Genomic DNA, 7,320 nt, shown 5'->3' with positions numbered 1-7,320 from the left:
TAAACACTGGAGTAAACACAGGATAATGAGACTGGACAGAATTCCTGACCCAACCTGGGTTCATCGTGTAAGGGATATTAACCCTCGGAGAAGAAGCGTGGCTTAATGAAAAGAGCATGGGCTTGGGGCTCAGAGGTTGTGGGTTCTCATCCTGGCTCTGTCACTGATCAGCTGTGTGACTTTGGGCAAATCATTTAACTTCTCTGTGCCTCAGTTACCTCATCTGGAAAATGGGTATGAAGACTGTGAGCACCACGTGGAACAACCTGATTACCTTGTATCTACCCCAGTGCTTAGAACAGTGCTTGGCACATAATAAGTGGTTAAAAATACCATTATTATTATTATCATTATTATTATTAACATTTTCCAGCTCTTCCCCCAACCCCCACTCTAAGCCGTCTCTTCTCTGGACTAAACACCCCAGCGTTACCAGGGCTTTCCAGAAGAGACTATTCTATCATTTCATTGGCCTTGTCTACTTGGCTTTGTTGGCTTGGTCTGCCTGGCTCATGTTTTTAATTTATCAGAATTCACGGATTTCTCAATGACACTAACAATACTGATCTTACTACACTGCTCATCTTAGGGAAGCTACTATCAGGAGGAGAGGAGAAAGAGGAGGAGAAGCAAGAGGAGGAGAAGGAGGGAGAGGAGGAGGAGGATGAGAAAGAGGAGGAAGTCGTGCCTTAGTGTTTTTGCTAAGCATTTTTAAAAAAATTGTAAAGTGCTTATTTTTCATCCTTACGACACTGCTGCAAGGGAAGAGAAAGCAGGCATTATTTTACAGATGAGGAAACTGAGGCCCAGAGAGGTGACGTGACTTGACCAAGGTCACACAGCAGGCCAGTGGCGGTGCCGGGGCTAGAATCCGGTTCTGGCGCCCGTGGGACAGAGATATTCCCTTGGAGTGGTCAGCTGCTGAGGCCTCGAGAAAGGGAAAGGGGGAGGGGATCAGAGGGAGAACAGGCTGGTGGAGAAAGAGGTCCCACTCCGGGTATAGGAAACACTGGATCTTCCTGGACTCAAGTGTAAAACTCCGTTCAGAGGATATTCGTCCTCAGCAAGGCTGCTGAGTCAGCACCGAGTCTTGCACTTCCCTGGCAGAGAGAACAAGAACTCGGGCTCCACAGCGCGCCCACTGGCGGCTCTTAGGAGAAAAGGACTGAGTACCATTGATAGAACTGTACTCCCTTGTGTACAGCTTGGTAGAGTACACAGAGGTAGAAGATGTGATTCCTGAGAAATCACTACTTCTACATCAAGGTCGCCAGAATCCAAGGTTAATAATTACATAATTATGGTATTATTAAGCATTATTATGTGCAAAGTACTCTGCTAAACGCTAAGGTAGATGCAAGATGGTCATATTAAATCCAGCCCTTATTCCACCCCAGGCTCATGATCTATGACGGAGATGAAGAAAAAGACACAGAGAAATGAAATGACTTGCTCAGGGTCCCATAGCAGGAACAGAACAGAACTGTACTCTCCCAAGTCCTTAATACAGTGCTCTGCACACCGTAAATGATCACTACATGCCATTGATGACTGTGAGCCCATTATTGGGCAGGGATTGTCTCTGTTGCTGAATTGTACATTCCAAGCACTTAGTACAGTGCTCTGTGCATAGTAAGTGCTCAATAAATACTATTGAATGATGATGATGGGATTTAAGCCAGGTCTCCAGATTCTTGGCCCCCAGTTCTTTGTACTATGCCCCTCTGGCTCTCTGACTCCCATGCGGCCACCTCTGTTTCTGTAGTTTACCTTTACGGTGTTCAGACTGGAGGAGAGGTCACTGCATGCACCCCCTGGCACATAAAGTGACCAGCTCCTACAGATGGTTTTAAGAGGGATTCCCTAGCCCTGATTCTGTTGAAAAGTGCTCCCTGTTGTCTAGCCTAATCCCTCTTGATGCAGCTCCAGTAAATCCCCTTCTCTGGCCCTCTCACCACTCAGAGAAGAAAAGGTACATCCCAAGGTAGTGTAAAGGGAGAATGAAGTGGTTTGGTCCAGTGTACAATAATAATAATAACAGTCATTGTGGTATTTGTTAAGTGCTTACTATGTGCCAGGCACTGTACTGAGTGCTGGGTAGATACAAGATTATCGGGTCAGACCCAATCCCTGTCCATATGGGGCTCACAGATTCATCCTCATTTTTCAGATGAGATAACTGAGGCACAGAGAAGTTAAGTGACTTGCCCAAGGTCATCCAGCAGATAAGTGGTGGAGACAGGATTAGAACCCAGGTTCTCTGACTTCTCTGACTTCCAGGCCCATGCTCTTTCATTCATTCATTCAATAGTATTTATTGAGCGCTTACTATGTGCAGAGCAGCGAACTAACCACTTGGAATGTATAATTCGGTAACAGATAGAGACAATCCCTGCCCATCGATGGGCTTACAGTCTAATCGGGGGAGACAGACAAAAACAAGACAACTTAATCGCAATAAATAGAATCAAGGGGATGTATACCTCATTAACAAAATAAATAAGGTAATAAAATAAATAGGATAATAAAAATTCCACTAGACTAAGCTAGAAGTATTTCTTTTACACTTACTATGGGACAAGCACTGTACTAAGCACTGGCGTAAGTACATGGTTGTTGGGTCAGACACAGTCATGGTTCCAGATGGGGCTCACAGTCTAAGTAGGAGGGAGAAGAGTAATTGAATCCCTATTTTAGAGATGAAGAAGCTGAGATATCATGATGTTTTAGAAAAAATGATCTAGAGAGCAGCGTGAAGTGTGAGCAAGGGAGGGGAGAGGCTGGTGACAGAGAGGTCTGCAAGGACCAGGAAGTAGTAATCGAGTAGGGATACAAGAAAGATTTGGACCAGCATGGTGGCATTTGCTGAGCCCCACTGGGCATAACACACAGTTGTAAACGTTGGGAAAGTACAGTAGATCTACAAGACAGGTTTCTTTCCCACAAGGAACTTCCACTCTACTAAAAACAGACATAAAAATCTAAAACATTATCAACAGGGTAATCAGAATAAATAAGTTAACTGTACAATCAATGATACATATATGCATATGTGCTGAGGGAGAGAATAAATCAATCAATATGTAAGCACACCGGGGAGGTCTGGGTACAAGTGGGATCCTAAGGAGAAAATGGATAAAAATACACCTAAGCGCATGACTTGGTTACAGAAACCCAAGAACCTAAAGCACCCAAAGCTCTAAGACGTTCCATACTGTGTCAGGTTCTCCATTTACCTATGGAAGAGTTATAAATCTCTCATTTGTATCTAAAGGGAGTGTGACTGTGGTCCAGGATTTGTGTAATATATGGATGGGTCTATTACTAGGGAGAAACTGGGGGTATTAGGTGGTCAGCCCCTCGCCATGAATCTATCAAAAATATCAAATGAAAGCCTACTGCTTGCACAGTCCTACACTAAGCCCTGAAGAGAGCATAGAATAGTGGGAGAAGGCAGGCTTGAAGGAGCTTGCACTGTAACCCCATCCAGGGTATTCATATCCTTATCTCTCCATATCGTCCTGTTGGCACTGACAGTCACAGAGTTCTGGGCTGGGTGGATCAGTGGTCTCCATCTAGAGAAGCAGCGTGGCTCAGTGGAAAGAGCACGGGCTTTGGAGTCAGGACTCATGAGTTTGAATCCCAGCTCTGCCACTTGTCAGCTGTGTGACTGTGGGCAAGTCACTTAACTTCTCTGTGCCTCAGTTACCTCATCTGTAAAATGGGGATTAAGACTGTGAGCCCCACGTGGGACAACCTGTTTCCCCACTGTCTACCCCAGCGCTTAGAACAGTGCTCGGTGCATAGTAAGCGCTTAACAAATACCAACATTATTATTATTATTATTATCTTTGTGGATCCCTCCTTACTAGGATTTAACCGCCTGATGTCCAGCAAGACTCTCACTTCCTGTGAAAAATGTTTACTTTTCCTACCACATCCCTGAAGGCCTGCTTGACCTGCTGGTTCCACAGGGTGTAGATGAATGTATTGAGCAATAGAACCACAGAGGTGTGGTGCATAGCCACTCCATTATTGTAATCTAAGCCCTCCTTGGGGAATGGATTGACATACATGAACATGCAGCTGACATAGGAAATGGAGATCACGACCATGAGGGAAGAGCAGGTGGAAAAAGGCCTTTTTCCTCTGCTGGGTGGAGGACAGTCTCAGAATGGCAGGGTCAGTGGCCATATAGGATATGGTCACTAGCGCCAGGGTGACCAGGAGTGTCACCACCGCCAAGACAAGGACTATCACCTCTATGGGGCTGGTTGTCTAAGCAGGCCAACTGCAGTAATATTATGTAGTCACAGCAGAAATGGTTGATAACGTTGGGACCACAGAAAGGTAGCTGGCTGATCATGATGTTTGGCACTAAAACAGTAAGCCGCCTGCACATCCAGGAACCGAGAACCAGCAGGATGGAGATTCTGCCACTCATGATGGTCGTGTAGTGCAAGGTGTGGCAGATGATGACATAGCAGTTGTAGGATATGATGGGCAATAGGAAGAACTCTGTCACACTCAGCAGGATGGTGTAGAAGAACTGTGCAAAACAGGCATCAAAGCTAACAGTCTTGTTCCCAGTTCCGATGCTGACCAGCATTATGGGGACAAAGAAGGACGTGAAGTCCAGCGACACTCAGCACATAGGTGGCAAAGAGGAAAAGGAAAAGCAGAGCCTGAAGCTCTGGATTGTCTGTCAAGCCGAGGAGAATGAACTCTATCACTGTTTTTTGGTTTCTCATCATTGACTCCTTTGGGCATTGAAAGAGTAGGGTGAACTCTGGTGGGAGAAGAGTTGGAAGACTAATCACTCAATCATTCTCTCAATAAATCAGTCGTATTTATTGAGTTTTATTGTGTGTGGAGCACTGTGTTGAGCACTCAGGAGAGTACAGTAAAGTTAGAAAATGTGATCCCTGTTCTCCTGTGAAGTCTAGTAGGGGACCCAGACGCTGACAAGATTTACAAGAAATCAATCAGTCATACTAATATATGTAGGGCACAAAACCAAGCACTTGGGAGAGTATAACAGAATTAGTAGATATGATCCCTGCCTTCTAGGAACTTACAGTCTCTCCTGGGAGACAGACACAAAAATCAATTACTAATATCCAACCTGATTATCTTGTATCTACCCCAGCGCTTAGAACGGTGTTTGTCATCTAGTAAGCACTTAACAAATGCCATTATTAATCCCCTCAGCACTGTACTCGTCCGCTCAACTGTATATATTTTCATTACCCTATTTATTTTGTTAATGAAATGTACATCGCCTTGATTCTATTTAGTTGCCATTGTTTTTACGAGATGTTCTTCCCCTTGACTCTATTTATTGCCATTGTTCTTGTCTGTCCGTCTCCCCCGATTAGACTGTAAGCCCATCAAACGGCAGGGACTGTCTGTATCTGTTGCCGACTTGTTCATTCCAAGCGCTTAGTACAGTGCTCTGCACATAGTAAGCGCTCAATAAATACTATTGAATGAATTATTATTATTATTATAATTAACAGGAGGAAATAGTAGAAGGTAAAGATCTGTACATAAGTGCTACAGGAAAAGGGGAGGGGTGAGTTCCCAAGCGTTTAGTTGGAAAGAGAGGGCTGAAAAATTGCAGCTGGACAGGGCCAAAGGAAAACATTTTTAATGGAATCATGAAAAAGGGGATAATGTCTTCATCCGTTTACCTGAACTCTTCATTCCTTTAAATACTCTCTTCTCTGGTCTTTGTCTTCTGGGTTCCCTCATGTCTACTAGCTCTGTTGGCTCTCATGAAGCCACTCCCGCTTTCCAAATCTTCATTCTTGCCAAAACTTTCCTCTGAAAAAGATTCCATCTACTTTCTTAGCCAGGAATATTAATCTTCTGCTTTTCATTCCTCTTTGGCGTATTCCCTTCTACTGCGGATTCTCATCTCAGGCTCACCTTCTCTCTTAGATCTGTTCTCCGCTCTTCCGACTCCAACCCCTGACTCACGCCGTTCCCCCTGGCTCGGACTCCCTCTCTGTCCACATCAGTCCATCCACAGGTCTTCCTATCAACAAAGCCTTCCTGAAATCCTAACTCTTCCAAGAGCCCTACCCTAATTTTTCTTCTTTCTAGATCACATCCTCTCAACTACAACAACAAACCTTCTGCACCAACTATTCACTTCTATACATGCCAACTTACATAACTTATTCTTTCAGCACTGACTTTTTGACAACAGGCAGTTTTTCTTTCTATTTTTCTATCAGAAATCTATCTATTTTTTTCCATGTCTGCTTCTTCCAGGAGACTGTAAGCTCATGGAGGGCAGAAATCATGCCTGCTAACTCTAATGTACACTCCCAAGTTCTCAGCGGGTTCAGTGGAAAGAGCACAGGCTTAGGAGTCAGAGGTCATGGATTCTAATCCCGGCTCCGCCACCTGTCAACTGTGTGACTTGGGGCAAGTCACTTAACTTCTCAGTGCCTCAGTTACCTCATCTGTAAAATGGGGATTAAGACTGTGAGCCTCACATGGGACAACCTGATTACCCTGTATCTACCCCAGTGCTTAGAACAGTGCTTGGCACATAGTAAGCACTTAACAAATACCAACATTATTATTAGTACAGTGCTCTGCACAGAGTAGACAGTAAGCTCCTGTGTCTGTGTCTGTGTCTACCAATTCTAGTGTATTGTGCTCTCTCAAGATCTAAATTTAGTGCTCCACACATACTAAGCACTCAATAATTACAATTGTTTGATTGATTGAAGCCTTTCCCCCAAGGTCTTCATCGCCCCTGATCCCTGTACCTAAAAATGTGACTCCTATTCCTTCCTCCAGTCCCTCAAAGCAGTTACAGGCAAAGTTGGCACCCTGTGGGAGAGGGAGGAGTTTTTTCTCAATCAAAAACTTTACAACATTCTGAAAAAAGGAATTTCATCTATATTATCCTACTCAGGGTTTTTCATGCACATGCCATCTCAAAATCAACCTGAAGATATAACTTACTGAGATAATTCAGAAGGCATTCAACAGAGCTGGAATTTCAGCAAACTACCAAATCAGAAGGCAGATGCCTCTTTGAGAAACTAAATTGTTTCAGTCTTTCCTGAAGGAGTGGGAACAGCTACAAGGTGTTCATATTAAGGGATTATATCCATAAGACATCTGTATGGAGGAGGGGAGAGTTCTTAAGGAGCCCCAAAATATTAATTACAGCATTTATTAAGTGCTTAGAATGTTCTAAGAGCTGCAGTGGATACATGATTAACATATTGGGCAGAGTCCCTCTCCCACACCGAGCTCACAACCTATCTAATTCCCATTCTTGCTAGCCCTTCCTAC

General features: G+C 44.1%; 1 pseudogene; it reads right to left on the bottom strand.

The window, feature by feature from the left end:
* Positions 1-3,902: 3,902 nt before the first annotated feature.
* LOC114814549 lies at positions 3,903-5,754 on the bottom strand (annotated as a pseudogene).
* Between the last annotated feature and the right edge of the window lie 1,566 nt (positions 5,755-7,320).

Source organism: Ornithorhynchus anatinus, chromosome 10 (genome assembly GCF_004115215.2).
Source record: "Ornithorhynchus anatinus isolate Pmale09 chromosome 10, mOrnAna1.pri.v4, whole genome shotgun sequence".
NCBI classification, from domain to species: Eukaryota; Metazoa; Chordata; class Mammalia; order Monotremata; family Ornithorhynchidae; genus Ornithorhynchus; species Ornithorhynchus anatinus.
This window is presented reverse-complemented; position numbering and strand designations above follow the sequence as displayed.